Source organism: Vulpes lagopus, chromosome 23 (genome assembly GCF_018345385.1).
Source record: "Vulpes lagopus strain Blue_001 chromosome 23, ASM1834538v1, whole genome shotgun sequence".
Taxonomy (NCBI): Eukaryota; Metazoa; Chordata; class Mammalia; order Carnivora; family Canidae; genus Vulpes; species Vulpes lagopus.
This window is the reverse complement of record NC_054846.1, coordinates 42834995-42859930: the sequence shown is the minus strand read 5'-3', so window position 1 is coordinate 42859930 and position 24936 is coordinate 42834995. Positions and strand designations below refer to the sequence as shown.

Sequence of the window (24936 nt, the reverse complement as noted above, 5' to 3'; positions counted from 1 at the left end):
CAGTGATTGAGTGTCTGCCTTTGGCTCTGGGCGTGATCCCGGATTCCCGGGTTCCAGTCCCACATTGGGTTCCTTGCGTGGAGCCTGTTTCTCCCTTTGCCTATGTCTCTGCCTCTCTCTGTGTGTCTCTCATGAATAAATAAATAAAATCTTAAAAAAAAAAAAGAAAGAAAGAAAATGAAGCTTTTAGCCAGTATGTGTGGGGCTGAAAATCCATGAAATCTAGATGGTATTCAGGAGCCAGGAGTATGATGGAGTCAATTTTAATAATTATAGTCCTACAAGTATATTTTGTTCAGTAAATTGACTGCCAGCACTTCAATACACAGACAAATATTTTAAAATCTTTATCCATTTATTTTCATAATTGACAAGTTTGGTCTTACTTTCTGCCCACATTTAGTCTCTTACTGATGTTATCTGAGAAGTATATTAATATTTTACAATTATTTATTTTCCTGTTAAGAATAGTGTTTAAACTTTACATTGCTTTTAACTCTAGGGGTTTGTAGACTACATCTTTCTCTATCTCACCTTAAAGCTTTTTAAAATCACAACCTCTTTGTTCTTCCATTATTGTAATTTATCACTCAAAGTATCTCTTTGACTAATTTTTTCAAGGAAGTATATTGGCCTTTTTTTTAGATACACTTATTCAGTATCATGATACGACTATTGCATTTAGCAATCAATAGCATAGGAGCAAAAAAACCCAACCAAACAAATAAAAAACCCACTACATTAAAGCCCTTGTTGGGAGGCTTTACACTTTCCACAGAGCAGAAACTAAAATAACCTCTTATCCAATTAGTCATAAATACAGTCCTTGAGTTTTTTACCCATATGCATGAGTGTTGTCTAAGACCTGTCCGCTTGTAGCAGCTAGGCCCTGCCACCACTGTGCTTGCCTGAGTTCACCAGTCTGTTGTAACCTGTAGTTTCCCTGTCACTGCTTGGCTCTCCTCTCCTACTGAGCTGTTTTCTGGCAGGAGTTAAACCCTTCTGTGACAGCCCTAGCTAGTGCTGCTGCTGTTGGAACCCGCAATAGCCACCTTGGTATTGTGATTTGGCAAAGTATTGGCCTCCACCACCAAGGGGGCCAGAGTTTCTGCCTCCGAAGTTCATTCCTTTCATGGGTCCAAAATTTGAAGATTGATTTGTAATTGCCAAAATCATTATAGCTTCCACCACCTCCAAACTTGATTGTACTACCACCACCACAGCCACCTCTGCATCCTCTAGTGTCACAGCTGGGCTAGCTGCCACTCTTGCCGTAGCCACTGCCCTGTTTCCATAACCCTGTCCTCCACTTACATAGCCTCTGCTCCCCCCAGAGTAACCAGGGCTGCCTCTTCCATAACCATCATTACCAAATCCATTATAGCCACCGCTACTGCCACCATATTTACCGCCACCTTGCCTGTCATCACAGCTACCTTGCCAGCTGATGTTTCCTCCACGGCCAAAGTTGTCACTCCCACCAAAATCACCTCCATGACCACCACCAAAGTTTGCAGAACCACTTTCACCTCTTTGGCTTGATGAAACACTACCTATCCCTTGCTTAGATAGGACTTTCTTTGCTTCCCAGTTGTGGCCATTCACATTATGGTATTTTTTAATGAAAGTCGTGTCTACAGAGTCGTGGTCGTCAAATGTTACAAAAGCAAAGCCTCTCTTTTTTTGCCACTGCCTCAGTCAGTATGATTTCAATCACTTCAACTTTCCCTTTGTGTTTAAAATAATCTCTGAGATGATGTTCTTCAGTGTCTTCTTTAATGCCACCAAACAAAACAAAACAAAACAAAACAAAAAGCTTTTTCGTACTTAAGTGGGCACCAGGTCTTTGAAAATCTTCTCTTGAGACAGCCCTCTCCACCCACTTTGCATGGTCTTACATTCATGACTGCATCCACCTCCTCCGCAGAGAGCCTCTGGAGTGGTTGGTGTTTGGATGTCTCATTACCACAGTCCATAAGCATCCCCCCCACCCCCGCCCATTGCTCGTAATGGCTCCTCAGACTCTTCTCGATTTTTTCAAAGCTCAAACCTCTGATGAAGAGCTTTTGCAGCTGTTCAGATTCTTTGGGAGACTGGTTTAGACATGACAGTGGTGGGAGGGTCTTTAAGAATGCTTACTCAGAAGGGACATTGGTCTCTTCATGTCCGAGAATGGTGCCCTATCATCTTTGTAGAGGAATGACAATTTGCTTGGATAAATATTTCCCAAACACGCAATCTTTTTTACTTTAGAACTCTTTTTTTTTTCCTGCTCAATATTGCACAAATGTCTGCTGAAAATCTGATTTGGTTTCTAAGGGTAGTTGTGGAATTTTGTTTTGTTTTGTTTTCCCTTCATCCTTCTTATTACCAGACTTCGTCTAAAATTAGGTCTCTTTTCCTTATTCATAATTGCTTTAGAAAGAATTTTAGAACTTTTCCAGGCCAAAATGTTTTCTCTTTAAATTTGTTTGATCACTGCTTGTAATCCATCTATCCTGTTTCTCATTCTGACAGGTGTGTTCTATGCAAGTTTAAAGTCTTTATATCTTGTATAAGCTGGTCTCAAGGACAAATATTCCATTTTGAATCTGTAGTGATGTTATGAGTCTCTGCCCCATTGCTTCCCCAGCATTTATACCTTCATATAAGAAGTTCATTTGGCATGCATACTAACATAGATTCATTAAAGCTTAAAAAGACTGACTTTTTCAGCACTGATATGGGTTTTCCTCTTTTGTTTCTTCCTTTTTGCCATTTCTGTGGAAATCTAGGAGAGAGATGTATCCATCTCTAATCTAATAACAAGCTTATCCAGAAATCCAAAAGCACTAATTTGAATCACTGTTACATGTTATGCCCTTATAGAAATGTCTATGTCCATGTTACTGACTGTAATACCTAGGATAAATTTATATAAGTAGAATTATTGGCTCAAAATTATGAACATTGAAGCCTTTTTTTTAAATTCGAGTACTAGTTAACATATGGTGTCATGTTAGTTTTAGGTGTACAATAGTGATTGAACAATTCTGTACATTACTCAGTGCTCATCTTTCGAAAAATATTTTATTTGTTTGTTTGTTTATTTATTAGAGAACAGGGAGAGGGAAAGAGGGAGAGAATCCCAGGCAGACTCTGCTCTGAGCACAGAGCCCAATCTGGGCTCAATCCCACAACCCTGAGATCATGACCTGAGCCAAAATCCAGAGTCAGACATTTAACCAACTGAGCAACCTGGGCCCCACTATGTGCTCATCTTGATAAGTGTTCTCTTAGTCCCCTACACCAATTTCACTCATCTCCCCACCCACATTCCCCTCTGGTAACATGGAAATCTTCTGATGGATGTTATCAAAATTCATTCCAGAAATGTAATGTCAAATTAAAAGTCCTCTGTCAATAAATAATATGTGTGTTTGTTTTGATAGGCTAAAAATTATATCTCAATATTTAAGCCAATTTAAACTTTCTTCCAGTGAGGTTGGACATAATTTAATAAAATAACTTGATACTGCATAAATTGTCTTTTTGGGGCCTTTGATCTTTTGAAAAATAGATTCCAGTAAGTCCCTTAAAAAGTGCGATTAGTTATTTGTATAGTAAGTATACTAAAGTCATACTATATTATTTACAGTAAATTCACCACTATAACAAATCGACCTTTAAAAGAATCTTTTATTGATATGCAAATTTATACATAGTTGCAATTATTCTACACATGATTTTTGAAAAAAAAATTATTTATTCATGAGAACCCAGAGAGAGAGAGGCAGAGACACAGGCAGAGGGAGAAGCAGGCTCCCTGCGGGGACCCCGATGCAGGACTCGATCCCAGGACCTCAAGATCATGCCCTAAGCCAAAGGCAGATGCTCTATCACTGAGCCACCCTGGCATCCCTCTAAACATGTTTTTTGACAGTGGTCAACACAAAAATCTTTAAGTGTTCCATCTTTGTCAAGAATTCCCTTTTTGGAGAGGGTAGATTATTTTGTTGTTGTTTAGCTTTTCTTTGAGCACAATAATTTTAAATTGTTTTTTTTTTTAAATCAGGAATTTCATGTGAATTGTATGATTAAGGATGTGACTCAAAAATCACATTTTCCATTAGCCTAAAAATTCAGAACCAAAATTTATCCAACCCATAAGAGAAAAACTGAACAAATAAAGTGAACTTCCAAAATCAAGAACCAACTACATTAAAACCTAAAAAGTTCTTTCATACTATGTGTATGTTTTAGATTTAGATTGTTGTCAGGTTTTTTGTTTTTGTTTCTGTTTTATATTTTTCTCTGCAAAGCTCTATGAAAACAGGGTCTACTTCTGTTTTCATCACCAACTTATCCTAAATCTTTGCAAAATACATGCCATATTATAATAATTGCTAAATATAACAAGAAATCTTAAAGATATATGTGTGGTGTGTGTGTGCGTGTGTGCATGCATTAATAGTGCATTCAATAAGTGTTTAGATGGTATGCTTTCTGAGTCCTTGTATGTCTGAGAAACTCGTCTAATGTGAGAAAAAAAAACTTGGTTTTCTATAAAATTCTTGAATTTTAAACTTGTTTCTTCAATACCTTTAACTATTTCTCTACTGCCTTTTAGTAATTTTTAATTTATGATATAAATTCAAAGCTATTCTCTTTTTGTTCAAAGTATATAGGCTTTGATCCTCCTCTCTTTTTGAAATTCAGAATTTTACCAAGACATGTCTTGATATGGATCTTATTTGGCTGATTCTGGGAGGAGTATAGTAGTCCCTTTTTATCTATATACCTAGTTTATATTTTAATTAAAATAATTTTTCTTATTTTTAATATTGTTTCTGTTATTTGTTCTTCACCCACATTTGTAATTCCTAACTTCCTTTCCATCTTCCTTCTTTCATATTCACTACTTCCATCTCCTTCATTTCCAATTTCTTAGATTTTAAAATAATATAATTATTATAAAAGGAAAAAATAGAGGAGAAGTAGCAGGAAGTCTCTGCCACTGGAAAATAAAATAAAAACTCTTTAAAAATCACCTCTTATACCAAGGGACAATAAAAAAAATTAAATTGTAGAACTCAACAATAGTTATTATTTATGAGTATCTATGGGAAGCTGCTAAAATAGCACTGAGAAAAATTTATAACATTGAAATGCTTACATTAATAATAATAATAATTTATTCAACAACTCAGAATAGACTAATGAGAGAATTGAAAAAGGTAAAATGAAGGAGTTAAAGGTAAATGCATAAATGAATAAAAATGGAAACAAACACAGTAAAGTAGCAAAGAAATATATATTTTTAAATGGGCAAAATAGACACAACTAATACTATTTTTTTAAAAAATAAATAACTAACTAACACTAAATAAATAACTAACACTAAATAAATAAATAAATAACACTATTTTTTAAAAAATAAAAAATAAAGTTAATATGACTTCAGACCACAGTCTTGCACAATAACCCACTTGTAGTTTACAAATTCTGAAGGGAGATTCCTCCCCTTGACCTAGTGTCAGGGTGAGGATAGACATGTTTCCTTGTTGACCCCTTCTGCATGGTGAGGTTCATTTTTCAAAGAAACAAAAAGAAGGGAAAAGAAAAAATACTGCAACATGAAATTTAGTGATTCTTATGTCAGCTGACTTTGTATAGTATTTGTATGTAATTTTGAAAACATTAAGATGAAATGTATAACTTTCTTAACAACTATAATTATCAGGGCATGTGAGGTGGCTCAGTCAATTAAACATCAGACTCTGATCTCAGCTCAGATCTTGATGTTCGAGTCCTGAGTTCAAACCCTGTGTTGGGCTCTGTGCTAGGCTTGGAGCCTACTTAAAAAATAAAACAAAACAAAACAACTATAATTATCAAAATGACACAAATAGGAAAAAAATTGAAACTCCACACTATTATAGGAAAAGCTGAGTAAAAGTACCAGTTTTTCTGAAAAACAAACAAAACTCAACACTGGGAAACAACAACAAAATAAGACTGACATATATAGCTTCACATTGTACGTCTGCCAATACTTGAAAATCTCTAACTAAAAGTTACTTACATGTTATAGAGAATAGGAAAAGGAAAGCCATTATAATCTAAACCTGATATTGACTACACAAATAAAAAACATTTCATTTATGAATACTCATGGGAAAAAATCTCAAAGTACTAAGAAACATAATCCAGTAGCACATTAATAAAATAATGTCATGACAAAAATGTAGTCCATTTAAAGAAAGTATAATTTGTTCCACGGTAAGGACTCATTAATATAATTAATTATGTTATTAGTTCTAACAAAATCATATGTTATTTTTTTTCTGTATATGGGCAAAAAATTGGACAAAATTCAACCTTCATTCCAGGTTAAAATTTTAATTTGAAAAAATTTTTAATTCAATAAAATGGAATTGGTGGATGTATTTTTAGCATAGTCTACTCTTCTGTCTTTTTGGTTTTGTTTTTCTCTCTTTTTTAAAAAAGTTAAATTCAATTAATTAACATGTAGTGTTAATTAGTTTCAGAAGTAGAGTTTAGTGATTCATTAGTCTTATATAATACCCAGCGCTCATTACATCACATGCCTTCCTTAATATCCAATATCCAGTTACTCCATCCGCCCCATCCTCCTCCCCTCCAGCAACCCTCAGTTTGTTTCCTATGATTAAGAGTCTCTTATGGTTTGTCTCCCTCTCTGATTTCATCTTGTTTAACTTTTTCCTCTCTTCCCCATAATCCTCTGTTTTATCTCTTAAATTCCACATATGAGTGAAATCATATGATAATTGTCTTTCTCGGGGGATCCCTGGGTGGCTCAGCGGTTTAGCGCCTGCCTTTGGCCCAGGGCGCGATCCTGAAGTCCCGGGATCGAATCCCATGTCAGGCTCCCGGCATGGAGCCTGCTTCTCCCTCCTCCTTTGTCTCTGCCTCTCTCTCTCTCTCTCTCTCTCTCTCTCTCTCTCTCTGTCTATGATAAATAAATAAATAAATAAATCTTTAAAAAAAAATAATTGTCTTTCTCTTATTGACTTATTTCGCTTAGCATAATACCCTCTAGTTCTATACCCGTTATTGCAAATGGCTAGATTTCATTCTTTTTGATGGCTGAGTATATTCCATTGTGTTATGTATATGTACATATATACATACATATACCACATCTTCCTTATCCATCTGTCAATGGACATCTGGGGTCCTTCCATAGTTTGGCTATTGTGGACATACACAAATATGGGATACAGGTACCCCTTTGTATCACTACACTTGTATCTTTGGGGCAAATATCCAGTAGTACAATTGCTGGGTTGTAGGGTAGCTCTATTTTCAACGTTTTAAGGAACCTCACACTGTTATCCAGGGTGGCTACACCAGCTTGCATTCTCACCACAGTGTAAGAGGGTTTCCTTTCTCGGCATCCTCAGCAACATCATTTCCTGATTTGTTAGTTTTGCTATTGTGACCAGTGTGAGGTGGTATCTCATTGTAGTTTTGATTTGTATTTCCCCGATGCCAAGTGATGCCGAGCATTTTTTCATGTGTCTGTTGGCCATTTTCGTGTTTTCTTTGGAGAAACATGTCTGTTCATGTCTTCTGTCCATTTCTGGATTGGATTATTTGTTCTTTCGGTGCTGACTTTGATAAGTTCTTTATAGATTTTGGACACTAGCCCTTTATCTGATAAGATATTTGCAAATATCTTCTCTCGTTCTGTCAGTTGTCTTGCTTTTTTTGACTGTTTCCTTTCCTGGGAAACAAAGGCAAAAATTAGTTTTTGTTTTAAATAATTATTTTATTTCCAGGGCAAGATTTGTTTGTAGGGTGAGTATGCTTTCCTGTTCCGCTGATTTTAGACTTTACTCTACAACTTCCTTTGACCAATAAAACAAGATTGAAGTACTAGTTTTCAGTTCTAAGCAGATACTTCAAAAAGATATGTTTACTCTCTTTCCTTGAACTCCTGACCTTCATATGAAAACAGTATGTTCCAAATAGTGGAACATTTATCTCTTTAATTCCTTTTACTTTAACCTGGATTTTAGCATGAAAAGACATGTGCAGTAAACTTGAACCTATAGCCCAGAGTTAAGCCAAACTGAGGTCAGAGGAGATGGTCAAAGTCACAGTCAACCCATCAATCTGATAAGGAGAAATAGGTGCTTACTATGAGGCTCATTTAATTTTAGGATTGTCTGTAGAAATGTTGCCTAATATATTGAAAGAGTAATACATTGAGCACACATTGACTTGAATTTCTTCAAGTCTGAAAAGAGTCTGCCACCCTTATCATTTTTATTTAACATGGTATTAAGCTATTAGCCAATAACTTAGGTAAAGGAATGCAGTTAGAGGAATGGAAATAAAAATTGAGATGAGTTTTACAGAAAATATGATTATATTCCTGGAAAACTGAAGAGAATTAGTGGGAAAACTACAAAAAAATAAGAGAATATTATAAAATCATGAGAAAGAAATATACAGCAATGAATATAATTAATAATCAATTAGAAGATATGCCAGAGAAAAATCCTATTTTCCATAGCAACAATAACAAAAAGAAAGAAAGAAAGAAAGAAAGAAAGAAAGAAAGAAAGAAAGAACGAACCTAGGTACAAATTTTTTAAAACTGTTTAAAAATTATATAAGGAAAAGTTTAAACCCCCAAAAAGATACATAACAGATAGAAACAAATAAAAAGCAAAAACATATACTGTTCTTGGATATGAAAACTCAATATCATAAAAATGCCATTTCTTCCTAAGTTGTAAATTTGCATGATTTCTATAAAAATATATATAGTCTTATTTTTCCATATTAGAAAAATAAACAAGTAGAAATTTCTAGAAAATGCACAAAAAGGGGAGTGTTGGGGTATATAGTCCTATAATATAGTAAGACATTTCCAAATATGTGAGGAAATAGGATTTTTTACTAGATATTGTTGTGAAGTCACTTCAGAAGAGACAAATTTAGATCTATATATCACATCATAGCACACAAGAAATTCCAAATGAACCAGAGATGAAAATGTGGAAATGTAAGCCACCACGTACTTAAACAAGGCATCAGTAAATTGTTTTATAACCAGAGAAAAGGGAAAATTTTAATTATGATTCAATGTTACTAGGTTTGAGCACATTAAAACTTGCATTCCAGAAAATAGTAAAAAAAAATACAAATGATAATTTACATACTGAGAAGTATTTGATATCTTTAATATACACCAAAGGCTAATTATTCTAATATATGAACAGACTTTTCAGAGAGGAAGAAATAAAAATCTCCTAAATATGTGAAGAGATGATCAAGCTTATACATAATAACAATTAAAATTAAAATTATATCTCTTAGTTCTTTGCTCAAAATCCACCAATTTGAGAAAAAAACTATCATATGAAAACATTAAAACTTATACATTGTTGATGAGAGTGCAAAATGATTCAGCACTTCTGGTGAAGAATGTGGCAAGATCTAGAAAAATCGCTAGGCATTTACCAATTCACTCACTAGTTCTTTTTTAGAAGTCTATTTCTAACATAGATCAACAAAAATATGAAACTACTTCTGTACAAAGTTATTCTTTGTGGTATTATTAATAGTGTCCAGTTACTGGAAATGACCCAGATATCCTTTAATTTGGTTCTGATTCGATAAATTATGATCCGTCTACACAATCATTACCATGCAGCTGCAAAATGGAATAAGGAATATGCCTATAAATTGAAATGTAGCAATCTCCAGGATATAATGTGAACTGGAGAAAAGCAAAATGTCAAACAATAAATAGAGTTTGCTATCTTTTGTGTAATAAATACACAAACATATATATAGATATTTTCTTACATTTCCAAAAAAAGCAATCACTAGATTGGTAAACTAAAAACACAGTATTGATAACCCGTAGAACTGAGGAGATTGAATAAAAGGTTTGGTGAAAAAAGTAACAAAATACAGTTACAATATTATTTTTGTTACATTATTTTCTGATATTTTTGTTTCAATCTTACATTTCTGGACTAAGCATAAGATCACTGAATAATATAAAAGGCATCTCTTTAAGGAGAAATGTTTGCATCCTTTTTAGGTCACAGTGCCAATTTGTTTTTAATTGATATTTTGTTGGCTTTGTAATTATTAGAAATTTTTAATAGAATCTGACAGTGAGTTGACTATGAGTCTCACTTTTTACATGTAATAATCTTCTTGTTATAATAATTATTATTGTTAAGATTTTATTTTTAGGTAACCTCTACACCTAATGTGGGGCGCAAACTCATGACCCTGAGATTAGGAGTCACATGCTCCACTGACTAAGCCAGCCAGGCACTCCAGTAATTTTCCTTTTTTTTTTTTTAATCTTTTCATAGGCATTTTTAAAAAATGGAGAAGTTTGCATTATACTACTCATAAAAATTCACTCTCTATGAAATTCTAATTATCTTTATGATATATTTTAAGATCTGACATGACAAGTAATCTCATTCTCCTTTTAAAAATGTCTTGGCTGATCTTGTTTATCTCAATTTAGTTAATATTCCAAGTCATACTTGCAAAAAAATTCAACTTTCCTCATTTGAGATTTTGCTTCAAATTGCATAAGCCCATAATTACCAGAAAAGACTTTGGAGAGCCTATAGAGGCTCATGACATAAGTTTTGATTTCTAAGATTTCTGTCATATTTTTAAATATTTTAAAATAATTTTTATAGTAGTTTCATATATTTATTAAAACTTTTCTGAAGATTTTATATTTTTGTACCAATTATAATATACGACATCTATTTATTCTGGTATGATTATTTTGTACCTAAGCACTTTGCTTTCCCATTAGTTCTTATAGGTAGAAAAGCGTGTTTGCTATATTTATGACTATGTTGTCAAGTTTCCAAAAGTTATAACCAACATATCTGATTTGTGGCTTATTGACTTTACATTAAATCAAATATTTAATATCAATTTAAAGTGAAAATTCTTTGAGTTGCATTTAAATATGCTGATTATTCTTCATAGTAAGAGAAAACCTATCTATTCTTACTTTACTATTAGGAATTTTCTCTGCTGTTCAATTATTAGTTTCTACTTTAAAAAGTGGGAATTCCAGCAGGTCTCTTAAGAACATGTTCCAATAATTAATAACCTTCATTATTAGGAAATATCTTTTACCTCACTTAAATTCTTAGTGCTTCAGTTCAACTCAACTACTTATACTATCCCTCATGAATTGAGATAGTTCATCATCAACATTTTCCTATATCTTTCAGTGCTCATTTTTTTTTTAAATTTATTTATGATAGTCACAGAGAGAGAGAGAGAGAGAGGCAGAGACACAGGCGGAGGGAGAAGCAGGCTCCATGCACCGGGAGCCTGATGTGGGATTCGATCCCGAGTCTCCAGGATCGCGCCCTGGGCCAAAGGCAGGCGCCAAACCACTGCGCCACCCAGGGATCCCTCTTTCAGTGCTCATTTTCTTCATGTCAACATTGTTTCTCCTTCTTCAATTATTCTCACATATACTTCAAAAATATTCAATAAAGAGTATGCTCATCTTAATAAACACATCATAGGCTAAATTTCAACTATTGCTATAAGCTTTAATTCCCTTAGATAACAATACTTATCATGCCTGAATAAGTTTCAAGTGGCTTTTGGCCTGGTTTTTAAAATTATTTGGAAATCATTTTTACCTTTATCATATAAAGAAAATGCTAACCAAAACGGATTATTCTAATTTTACTATAAGGAATCATTAAGTAGGGACACCTGGGTGGCTCAGTGATTGAGCATCTACCTTTCGCTCAGGGTGTGGTCCTAGTGTCACAGGATCGAGTCCCACGTGGGGCTCCCTGCATGGAGCCTGCTTCTCTCTCTGTCTATGTCTCTGTCTCTCCCTTTCTGTGTCTCTCAAGAATAAATAAATAAAATCTTTAAAACAAGGAATCGTTAAGTAAAAAAAAAATGCTTTTTTAAAAAAAGTTTTTATTTATTTATTCATAAGAGAGACAGAGAGAGGCAGAGACATAGGCAGAGGGAGAAGCAGGCTCCCTGTAGGGAGCCTGATGCAGGATGCAATCCCAGGATCTTGGGATCATGACCTGAGCTGAAGGCAGATGCTTAACCACTAGCCACACAGGTGCCAGGAAATGAGATTTCAGATGAAAATGAATGTTCTTAGAAAACTAGTTTAGACACATGAAATTATTTTTCTAAAGCATTCTTCATTGGAGGTGATATTTTCCAGTTGTGAATTTTTTTAAAAAAAGATTTATTTATTTGAGAGAGAGTGAGTTTGAGTGAGGAGAAGGGAAGAGAGAGAGATAGAATCTCAAGCAGGCTCCATGCTCAGTGGGTTGCACAGTGCAGGGCTTGATCTTAGGGCCCTGAGATCATGACCTGAACCAAAATCAAAAATAGATCACTTATCCAACTGGGCTACCCACTAGCCTCTCCAGCTATGCTTTTTAAATTGAGTTTAGAAAACAAATGTTAGATGATTAGTCAAAGGTAAATATGAATATTAGAAAACATACATAAATCAAAATGGACTTTGTTAAATACGTAATATCAGTAGTTAACTACATAAGACAGTAAAAATAATAAATATGTGAAATAATTTTTTACTTCTATCCAAAACTATATGGTTTGATGTTTTCATGTTAGATAAGAGCAAATGATTTTTTTTTAAGATTTTATTTATTTAGTCATGAAAGACACAGAGAGAGAGGCAGAGACTCAGGCAGAGGGTGAAGTAGGCTCCATGCAGGAAGCCCGATGTGGGACTCGATCCTGGGACTGTGGGATCACATTCCAGGCCGAAAGCAGGCGCTCAACCGCTGAGTCACCCAGACATCCCTGATTTTTTTTTAATTTTAAGAGAACATTATTTTCTAAACAAATATAGGGTAGCTCAAGAGGCCTTAAAAATGAGGATTACACTGATATTATTATTATATATACATATACTTGGAACATTGCTTTCAGAAGCAATGCTCAAGATTTGAGACAGAAAAATAATTTTGTTTATTTTAATTAAAGTTTATTGAATGAATGTATACATTTATTAAAATTAGCTTAAGATATTTTTAATGAGAGAAGGTTCTGAGAATACCAATGAAAGGCTTAGTTTTATGTTAACTTTTTATTCAAAATTGATTTGTTCCCTGAAAAAAACTAGAAATTATGAATACCTAGATCCTATGATCTACTTTTTAATTCAGATCAGTAGAAATAAAAATGGCTTTTTCTCTTCATCTCTAAATATGTCTATTTTGCTTCAAGGGCTGTCTTTATCAGTAGAAACAAAATGAATATAGACTCTTCTTCTGTACAATACAAATTACTCAGGTGTAGGTCTGTGATGGATAACTACTCCTTCTTCACAAATTGCCAATGACCTAAGCCAAAAAAAAACAACAATCAAGAAGAATTATGTTTTGAACTTCTAAATGCTGCCTACTGTGATTACCCATCATAATTAAAATCAGAAATCTTTCAAGTGTCACTAATTTAAATAGGGCTCTTGTTTTGCAAAATCTAACGGACCATTCAGAATGGCTAAATCAATTTTTCTTCTTTTCCATGGCACCAGGGGCCTAATTCAGTCATTATAAAACAATTCTTCAAATAAATAAATAAATAAATAAAACAATTCTTCCTATATTCCTATGGTCTAAGCAAAAGTGAGTTGAAATATTACAGAAAACAATGAATATGATTGGTGGAAACCAGAAAGAGATATATTACTCATTAACTTTGATTTTTATTCTCCTGATTAACTTGGGCTTTTCAATGAGAATGGGCTGTAGAGCTGTGGGTAACATGTTTGTTATTCGGGAATATGGAGAAATGCAATACAACTGAAGGTTGACTCTGCTGTGAAGTATAAAAACTCCTTCGCAAATAGTGTGCCATCTTATTGTTTAGAACAATCAAGAAAGTAAAGAAATTTATGGATAATGAAATCTAATAGAGATGGTAAATTTAACATGGGTCTGCTCATTCCGGAATGAGAGAGCTCTATGCTCTGAGCCTTGTCTCTGTGACAATAGAAGGAAAGAAAGAAGGAGATGGTGTTTATCTGAGACAGGGGTTTCATGAGGTCACTGTGTATTTCATTTGTTCAATACAAATTTATTGAGTTCCTATTATGTGACAGTTACCGATTTTAGGCACTTGGATACAGTGATGAACAACACAGATAAACTCCTTGCTCCCATTAACATATTATAGACATTGGAATACGACTGAATACATAGAGTACATAATCTCTGAAAAACAGTACTTGTAAGGTTAAGCAAACCAACAGTTTACAGTTACTTCTTTCCTTCGGTTCTGAACAAAGGGCAGGAGACTGATGAGCAAAGAATGTACCAGGGAAAAGGCCTCTACTAACACATAGAGAAGGAGCATAGCTCTACAAGGATGGAATAACAAAAAATAAAAACAGAAGGGACTAAGATTTCAATAAGATGGGCTGTGCAGAGGACTAAGATCAATACTATGTTAGTTTCCACTCTAGATATTTGGCAAAAATTAAAGCTATCTGAGGCACAAGATTGAGCAGCATGAAAAAACTCTAAGGAGTGAAAGAAAAATTTTGAGTCGTCTACACATGTAGGGAAGACCTGGATTAGGGTTTAGAATTCACCAGTGAATACCCGAAGCGTAGTTGGAGGGTCTCATATCAAGCAGCTTATCACCTATATGTTTTCTTTTAGGAGTTTTATGGTTTCAGGCCTTACATTCAAATCTTTAATCCATTTTGAGTTAATTTTTGTGCATGATCAAGTTTTCATTCTTTTGCATGTGGCTATCCAGTTTTCTTAGCACCTTTCAGGGAAGACACTGTCATTTCCCTATCGTATATTCTCGGTTCCTTTATTGTAAATTAATTGACCACACAGGCATGGGTTTATTTCTGGGCTCTCTTTTCAGATCCGTTGATTTATTGTGTCCATTTTTATGCCAGCAGCATATTGTTTAGATTATGATAGCTTTGTAATATAGTTTGAAATCCAGGGCTGTGATATTTCCAGCTTTGTTATTCGTAAGATTGCTTTGGCTGGTTGAGGCCTTTTCAGGGTCCATACAAATTCTTAGATAGTTTTTCTATTTGTGTGAAAAGTGCCATTGCAATTTTTCTCTGGGTATGATTGACACACACTGTTATCTTAGTTTCGGGTGTACACAACTAGTGATTTGACAGGCTTACACATTATGCAGCGTTCACCACAATAGAGCTATCATCTGTCTCATTACATCACTACGCAATATCTTTGACTGTATTACTGATGCTCTGCTTTTTATTTCTGCCACTTAGCTATTATATAACTAGAGGCCTATCTTTCTCTCTCTCTGCTTCACTCATCTTGCCCAACTTCCCACCTCTCTGGCAACCATCAGTTTGTTCTCTATATTTATAGTTCTGATTCTGCTTTCTTTTCATTGTTCACTTTTTTAGATTCTATTTATGTGTGGAATCATATGGTCTTTGTCTTTCTCGGTCTAACTTATTTCACTTAGCATAATACCTTCAAGACCCTCAAAGGCATAATTTTATCCTTTGTATGACTATGCAATATTCTATTTTATATATATATTATATATATGGAATATTCCATCTTATATATATATATATATATATATATATATATAAATATACCACAGTTCCCTTATACATTCATCTACTGATGGACACTTAGGTTGCTTCCATGCGTTGGCTATAGGGAATGATACCACAATAAACACATCGGGGTGTATATATGTTTTTGAGTTAGTGTTTTTGTTTTCCCTAGGTAAATACCCAAAAGTGGAATGAGTAGATCATATGGTATTTCTATTTTTAATTTTTTGAGGGACTTCCATACTATTTTCCACAGTGGCTACATCAGTTTACATTTCCACCAACAGTGCACAACGGTTCCTACAGTGCACAAAGTTTCCTTTTTCTCTACCTCCTCACCAACACGTGTTTCTTGTCTTCTTGGATCTTAGCCATTCTAATGGGTGTGAGGTGATATCTCATTGTGGTTTTGATTTGCATTTCCCTGACGATGAGCGATGTTGAAGATCTTTTCATGATCTCTTGGCCACCTGTCTTGGTCTTCCTTGGAAAAATGCCTACTCAGGTCCTCTGCCCATTTTTAATACGATGTTTGGTTTTGGGGTGTTGAATTGTAGTTCTTTATATATTTTGGATACTTACCCTTTATTCAGATATGTCATTTGCAAATATCTTCTCCCATTCAATCATTTTGTTTTCTTGTTGATATCCTTTGCTGTGCAAAAACTTTATTTTGATGTAGTCCCAATAGTTTACTTTTGTTCTTGTTTCCCTTATCTTAGAAGACATAGCTAGAAAAATGTTGCTAGGGCTGGTGTTATAAGATAAATTACTGCCTGTGTTTTCTTCCAGGACTTTTATAGTTTTGGGTCTCACATGTAGGTCTTTAATCCATTTAAGTTTATTTTTGCATATGGTGTTAAGAAAGTAGTCCTGTTTCATTCTTTCACACGTGGCTGTCCACTTTTCCCAGCATCATTTGTCGAAAACACTATCTTTCCCCCATTACATAATCTTGCTGGTACCTCCAGCTCTCTTCTTCATTCTCAGGCCTGCTTTGACTCTTCAGGGTCTTCTGTGATTCCATATAAAGGCCAATGTCATTTATTCCAGTTCTGTGAAAAATACTATTGGCATTTTGATGTGGATTGTATTGAATCTACAGATTGCTTTGGATAATAAGGACATTTTGACAATATTAATTCTTCCAATCCAAGAGCAAGGATATCTTTCCATTTGTTTGTGTCATCTTCAGTTTTTTTCATCAGTGTTTTATAGTTCTCAGAATACAAGTCTTTCACCCCTTTCGTTAAGTTCATTCCTGGATATCCTATTCCTTTTGGTGCATTTGTAAATGGTGTGAATTTTTTCTTAAATTTCTCTCTCTACAACTTTGTGATTGGTGTATAGAAACACTACTGAGGGATGCCCCGGTGGCTCAGCCATTAAGCGCATCTGCCTTTGGCTCAGGGCGTGATCCTAGAGTCCCAGGAAAGAGTCCCACATCAGGCTCCCTGCAGGCAGTCTGTTTCTCCCTCTGCCTGAGTCTCTGCCTCTTCTTTCTGTGTCTCTCATGAATACGTAAATAAAATCTTTAAAAAACAAAAGAAACACTACTGATTTCTGAGTATTAGTTTTGTATCCTGACACTTGATGACATTTTTTACCTCTAGTAGAATTTTTGGTGGAGTCTTTAGGATTTCTACATGCACTATCATGTTGTCTGCAAGTATTGACAATTTAACTTTTTTTTTTTTTACCAATAAAGATACCTCTTACTTCTTTATTCTTTCTCATTGCTGTTGCTAGAACTTCCTGGACTATGTTTAATAGATATGGAGAGAAATGGATTTTGTTCCTGACCTTAGAGAGAAAGCTCTCAGTTTTCATCATCAAGAATGATGTGAGCTGTCAGGGTTTCATATACACCTATGGCAGGTGTGCACTTGAGATCTCTGGGTTTGCTGAGGTTGCCAGCTCTCTATGATAACTGGACCCACCTTTTGTGACATCTGGATTTGCCAGTTACATTGTCAAGATTCTCCATTTATGGCATCTAAACTCGTTCTTTATGGCATCCAGACTCTGCTCCAGTTGGGCTTCTAAGGTAGGAGAGGAAAGAGTGTTCTCACATCTCTTCATCCTTCTTAAGCTATGGCTTTTTTTTCCATACCCCATCCTGAGTGGGGTTGGTGTGGGTGTGTAGACAGTTGGCCCACTAATGTTGCAAGCTCAGGGATGATAGAACTCACCAGTTGCAGCCAGACCCTGCTCCATTCAGCCTTTTAATGTGGGGTAGAAACATAAACCATGTCATTCTCCAGTCCCTTTGACCCGGAGAGCTTCCCTGTAGTTTCCCCACCACTCAGCAGACTTCTCATGTTATATGCTTGTGCCTTTTTTAAACTGTGGCTTGTTTTCTGTGCCCAAGGACAGAGAGTGATCTGTTCCTAGTCCCTCAGCACTATCCCTCCCCACTGCTCTTTGCAGCATCCAGTGATGGGAAATCCCTTTGTTACAGGATCTCTTTATCTTTTGCTGTTTTCTTTTCATTCTGTCTTTGCCTGTTCAGTAGCTTTTCAGTCAGCCCTTGGTGCTTCAGGAGGATTTGTTTCCGTCAGTTGGTGTGATTTGCTGTGTTCTGTGGAGTGGGTGAGATCAGTATTTGAACAGTGTTTAAAAATCTTGATTGGGAACTCCCCACCACTGGAATATTCATACAGATTGGATTGAATCAATAGACTGTTGTGGATAGTAGGGGAATTTTAACAATATTTTGCTAATCCATAAACATGAAACATCATTCCATTTCTTTCTTTTATTAATTTCTGTTTTCAGTGCACAGGTCTTTCACTTCCTAGGTTGTTTAGTTCTAGGTAATTTATTCTCCTGATGGAATTGTACATGAGATTGTATTCTTTATTTGTTTTTCTCACAGTTCATTATTAGTATACAGAAATGAAACAGACTTAGTATATTGATTTTGTATTTACAACTTTACTGAATTTGTTGATTAGTTCTAATAGTGTTTTGGAGGAATATTTAGAGTTTTCTTTATATGTCATCTGTAGATAGTGACAGTTTTATTTCTTCCTTTTCAATTTGGATGACTTTTCTTTATTCTTTCCTTCTTTTTCTCTTTCTTACTTTCATTCATTCAACTGCTGTAGCTAAGACTTCCATACTGGGTGGAATAAAAGTGGTAAGAATGATCATCTTTGTCTTGTTCCTGATTTTAGAGGAAAAGCTTTCAAATGTTCAACATTGAGAAGGATGCTAGCTGTGGCCCTGTTATATATAGCCTTTATTATGTTGAGGTATGTTCCCTCTATATACATTTTTGAGAGCTTTTAAATCATAAATTCCTGAATTTTGTCAATTTTTTTATTGTATCGATCGAGTTGATCATCTGATTTTTAGCCTTCATTTTGTTAATGTTGTGTATCATGATGATTGATTTTTCAGATGTTGAACCACATTTTCATCCTTGGAATAAATTCCACTTAAGCATGGTGTATAATATTTTTAATGTATTATTGTATTCAGTTTGCTAATTTTTTTTTATTTGTTTTGCATCTATGTTCTTCAGTGATATTGGCCTGTGATTTTCCCGTGGGTTCCTTGTCTTGTTTTGTTATAAGGGTAATATTGGACTCATAACATAAGTTTGGAATGATTTGTCCTTCTCAATTTGGAAGAGTTTGAAAAGGATTTGTATTAATTCTTCTTTGAATGGTGAGTAGAATTCACCAGTGAAGCCATCTGGTCTTGGACTTTTGTTTGTTGGAAGGATTTTGATTACTGATGCAATTTCCTTACTAGTAATCCATCTATTTTTTCATGATTGAATATTACTAGGTTGCATATTTCTAGCAACTTATGCATTTTGGGTGTTGCCCAACTTGTTCGCATATAATTGTTCAAAGAGTATATTATGATTTTTTATATTTCTGTAGTATCAATTGTAACATTTCCTTCATTTCTCATTTTTTTTATTTGAGCCCTCTCTCTCTCTCTCTTTTTTTTTTTTTTTTTGGAGAGTTTATCAATTGTATTTATCTTTCAAAAGCCAGTTCTTAGATTTATATTTTATATTATCTTTGTAGTCTCTATTTCATTTATTTTTGCTCTGATCTTGTTACTTCCTTTATTGTACCAACTTTGGGCTTTGTTTTATCTTTTTCTAGTCATTTGAGGTGTAATGTTAGGCTTGTTTTTTTGTTTCATTTTGAAATTTTTGTTCTTTCTCAAAGTAGACATTTATCACTATTAACTTCTCTCTCAGAATGGTTTTTGCTGCATCCCATACATTTTTAACGTTACATTTTGTCTCATGGTATTTTTTCTCTTTTGCTTTATTCTTTGACCCATTGTTCAGTAGTATGTTGTTCAATTTCCACATATATATTAACTTTCCAGTTTTCATCTTATAATTGATTTCCAGTTTCATACCATTGTGATTGGAAAAGTAAAGAAAAAAACTTCATTTGTATTAAGAAATAGTTTATTTCCAAATATGATTATTTATGGAAAGATAATTTAGTGGCAGGAATCTATTTGCTAATGATTTAATTTCTTAAACTTGTTTTTTATCTAAAACCTGAAACCAGAAATTTTGAAGGGAGTAGGAAATTCAATTAATGGATGATAATGAAAATAATTGGAAGAAGGAAGGAAAGGAGAATGAAAGCCAGACTGGACAGGTTAACAAGTGATCAAATATTTGAGCCTTGAAGGTCTTTGTGACCAATATATGTTAAAGACTAGCTACTATCCCTGCTTTCTAGAAAATAAATATGCCTTTGAGAATCTTCTCAAACTCTGGTCAATGAGTTAGATCTTAGAACCAGATTCTATTTGTTTTAGACAGGAAAAAAAAAAACAATATGGCAGTCATTTCACTTAACTGTTTTAGAGCAAATTTTCATTACGAAAACATTGAAATCTTACTATGTTCCAGAAAAACTGCTAAGCATTTTCACTTTAATTATGTCATTTAATCTTCATCAAAATCTTTTTTTTTTGTATTTTTTTTATTGGGGGTTCAATTTGCCAACATATAGTATAACACCCAGTGCTCATCCTGTCAAGTAATCTTCATCAAAATCTTTCAAGAGACAGTGCCGGGTTACACATCAGCTCTGCTTTAACTATGAAGCACAGGGAGTTTTGTCGCAGAGGATATTTTGAGGGATAGTGCAGATATATGCCACAGTAGGACATTTGGCAGATCTCAATAGAATGTTAAAGACTTGTGGTTACTTAGGGAAAGGAGTGTAAGAAATCTTGTTAAATACCAAAACATATCCATAAAACCTTATAAACATATTGTTATTTCAATTATTTGGATAAGGAATATGATCTATTACTCAAAGTGTGCAAGATAAGCAGCAGCGTCTATGTTACCTGGTAGATTGTTACAAGTAAAGAATCCCAGACACATTTTAGACCTACGGATAAAAACTTGAATTTTAACAATATAACCGAGTGAATCTTATGCACCCTATACTGCATTAGGAGACAGAAAATCTGGATATGAATTTTGGTTCTACTTTTATGACTTTGGCCAACTACAAACCATATTCTTTATCCAGAGAGAGGTGAATGCAAAGATATTGAAAGCATGATATATGCAAGATTAGCTTGTTACAACATTGGAATAATTACAGAAAGAGTAATTGAAGTCTTATATATATTTTTCTACTATAAGATGGCAAATCTTGGGATGGAGGAAATGCTTTCATTATACCTTTACTAACAGAAACAGTCACGAGGTGAACAAAAATACGTGCATAATGAAAACAACCATACCATATCATACTCCAGTAGGGCAGTAGGGGGAGTGGTGGGAAAGCCCTCGAGTTTTAGGTAGGTTTTTGCATATGGTTTCTGCATCAGTTTAAACAGGGATTGGCCTTGCCTTTCCCCTACTAAACCAAGATGGTTACTGAGGAGGAAGGTAAAATACAAAGAAATAGAAATTTTCTTATTTCCTGTAGAAATTGAACATGATTGGATAAGATTGCTAAAAATCGTTGTATTTATTGAACTAAGTGTGAAAGATTTCAGATATTTGGCTAGATGTCATTCCTCCTACCACACACATACAAACACACACTTGCCTGGTAACTGCCTAGAGGGTATCAAGTAGGTGCTCATGAGCTCAAATACAGATCAAATACAAACCAGACCAAATAGAGATAAAATAAATAATTCACTCTTCCTCTCCATACCTGAACTGTACAGTGAGCTAATTTTGCAACATTAGTGTGTAAAGATTTGGAATATAACCCATTCATGACCTACTACTTGTGCTTTTAAAAATTTTGTTATATTGTTATACTTAATTAGAAGAATATCGATAATAGTTGGTGGCAGTATTTTAGATTATTGTTTAGAATACTTTACTACTAATTTTATGAGCAATACTTCAGTGAACCTGGCTTTTGAAAGTTGTGTTCAGTTGCCTTTAATGGTTACTTAATAATAAACATAGTCAGGGTTTCTAAGAAAGATATATAAATTTGGGGAAAAATGAAAAAAAAAACAATGAAAGAAACCATAAAAATGGTGATTGGATTGTTTTTAAATTAAGTGTATTATTTATAGCTGTTATGATTGAGTTACTCACATGAAACTGAAAAATCAAATTATATTTTCTTCTACTGGTTTTTATGGTTAAAACCACAAAGGCGGCTGTTTTATTTTTAATTACAGTCTTTTCAGGTTTCTGCATTTCATTCCTCTTGAAGCATATGCAGTTCACTATGTCAGTTTTCACCTAAGGGTGACAGTCTCATTTTCTGGAACCTCTGAGAACTCATGAACCATACTTTTTCATGAGTTTTTAAAACGTCATTTTCTTTTGACCTGACACATGAAAATAGTTGAAGTTAGTAATAATAATAAGCCTATTTCTATGGAAATGGTCTAGATATTATTTAATCAATCCTGCTAGATGCTGAACAATTCATGAACTGCTTTTTGAAATTCAATAAACAGTTTATGAATATTTGAATGGAGAAATTCTTTAAAAAAAATCAGAAACTGGTAAGTTCCAATGGTGACAAATGCTAACCAGTCCAAATTCAAACTGGCTATGAAACGTCTGTTTTTAAACTCATCCTGAGTTGGCTCATGGCGGTGAGAATAGACAAAGTGTGACTATAAGGTAATGAAATTCATTTTCTTAGCTGGTTTGTAAAACAGGTTCTCGGAACAATTTCAGTTAATGAATTCCAAAAGTGTTTCAAGCCTTAGTAGCATCATTATAATTAATGTACACAGTCTCCCAGGGTGATTTCTTAGAAGGACAGAACTCATTCTGGCGTTTGCTAGCAATTGTCCTTATTTTTTCCTGGTCACACCTTTTAAGTTGGTGTAAAGCACTCGGCACCTGAAAGAATGCCTTTTAGAGGCCCTTGGAAAGGATGGTGCAAGGAGCCCCCAGTCGTGTCTGGTGTAGGGAAAGAAAATGCAATGGCATCCCTTGTGCTATGGGTGCTCATCCTTCTCCTGCCACGGATGATTTTTTTTTTAATTTAAATTTTAGTTTGGTTAATGGTGCACTATTGGTTTCTGGAGCAGAATTCGGTGATACACTTTTAATTGCTGTCCTTACAACCTTGATTCAAAAGCCTCAGAAGTAAACACCTCTCTATCATTATCCTATTATGAGTGAACAGTCTCTCAATCCTGACCTAATTTTTAGAAAGGAGAGAGGAAAACACACACACACACACACACACACAAGCATTTAAAAATTCATTCTGAAATACAGTTTCTACAAACGTTTTCCTGGGGGTGATCTTACTATAGTTTATTAAATAGTGGTAAGCGCAGAACTTAAAATATGGAACCACCAGCATGTTAGCACAGTGTGTGATCTGAGCGCTCGCAGAGTATCCAGCACTCACAGTGAGCGGATTTCTAGAACTGTTGCTGCACCAGCTGTCCGGGGAGCCGAGGGTGCCAGGCCACCCTCCTATGCCCCGTGGAGGAGAAGGGGTGGTAGCAACAATCCCTGTGGGCGGAAACTGAGGAAATGGAGAAATAAAGTAGAGGAGGGGGGAAGGTGGCTCCCGGCTGTGATGGAGTAGATGACACAGCTTGAATTCAACAGTGCTCCTGTTCCTGTTTTTAGACCGCTGATGTGCAAAGCCCTTTGTCTCCCCCCACCCCTCCTTTTTAAATTAGCAAACATAATCCTTACTAAGCACCTGGCTGCCTGGCTTCTAGACCGCATCGAGGTCTGTCTCCTTTCATCTGTCATTTTAATGCAAAATATGAATGCAGTTTCACTGCTTTAAGACATTCACTGGGAGCCTACTGATATTTTTCCAAGGACAAGAACACTTAAAAATACATCTTTTATCGGAATTTCAAGTATTGAAATAATAAAGGAATGAGGACAAGAAGAAGCAAATGGCTTAGGGGAAAAAATCATAATCTACCTTCCAAAAATAAGTTTTTAAGAATCCTATTGCTAACACAAGTCATAATTAAATTGTTATGTAATTAAAATGAAATATTAGGCTATAAGAACTAAATGTTATGCTTTCAGTTTGTGTCTCTCTTCCCCTTCTTCCCCAAAAGGATGAAGAACACCGGATGTCGCAGGATTAGGCTGCAATGAATAGTCCAATTACACAAACATATTTTTGGTTGATTCGGATAAATATTGAAAATTTTGTTACATCAATATATCAGCATGACCTTTTCTTCAACAACACAAATGTTTAAATCCCCTTTGGCTGCTCATGTGAATCCAGCCCAACCACCAGGCATGTACCTGACTGCAATTAGCTGTAAACATACAATTCCCGAGATAGACTGCTTCAGGTTGGGTGGAAAGGCTGCCATTCGTATTTCTTGGACACAATCAGATAAGTTATTGCTGCATCAAGGCCTAGGCGTCCTCCCACTCAGGAATGTGTCTAGCTGTGCGAGTTTCTAGCTCTAGCTACGTTCTTCACAGGATAGTCTATCATCACACACTATTTGAATTAAATATATACACAAATAAGAAGAGACGATCTGAAAGATTTCAAAGCTCCAGTTCTTTGGGGTCCTGAATACAGTTATCAAAGTAGCAATTCACCCAAATCCGTGCCTATGGCCTGTACCATGAATCAGAACACCAGTTATTTCATGCGCCCACTTCTTTATAGTGAATGTGAAAGCCTGCATACAAAAAGCAGGGTAATAGCTATACAGAAAAGAGGACAGGTGAATATAAACGTAGAAAAGATGTCAAGTTGGCCATCTACCTTCCAGGACACTTGGCAATGGAAAAAACAATCAGAGTGTGAAATTGAGGGAATCAAAAAATAATTATGCATGGCAGGAACATGTCCAACTATGTGGACATTTCA

The 24936-nt window shown here is 34.8% G+C and overlaps 1 pseudogene; it reads right to left on the bottom strand.

Annotated features, from left to right (window-relative positions):
- Positions 1-1017: 1017 nt before the first annotated feature.
- Positions 1018-24424, bottom strand: LOC121481015 (annotated as a pseudogene).
- Positions 24425-24936: the final 512 nt, after the last annotated feature.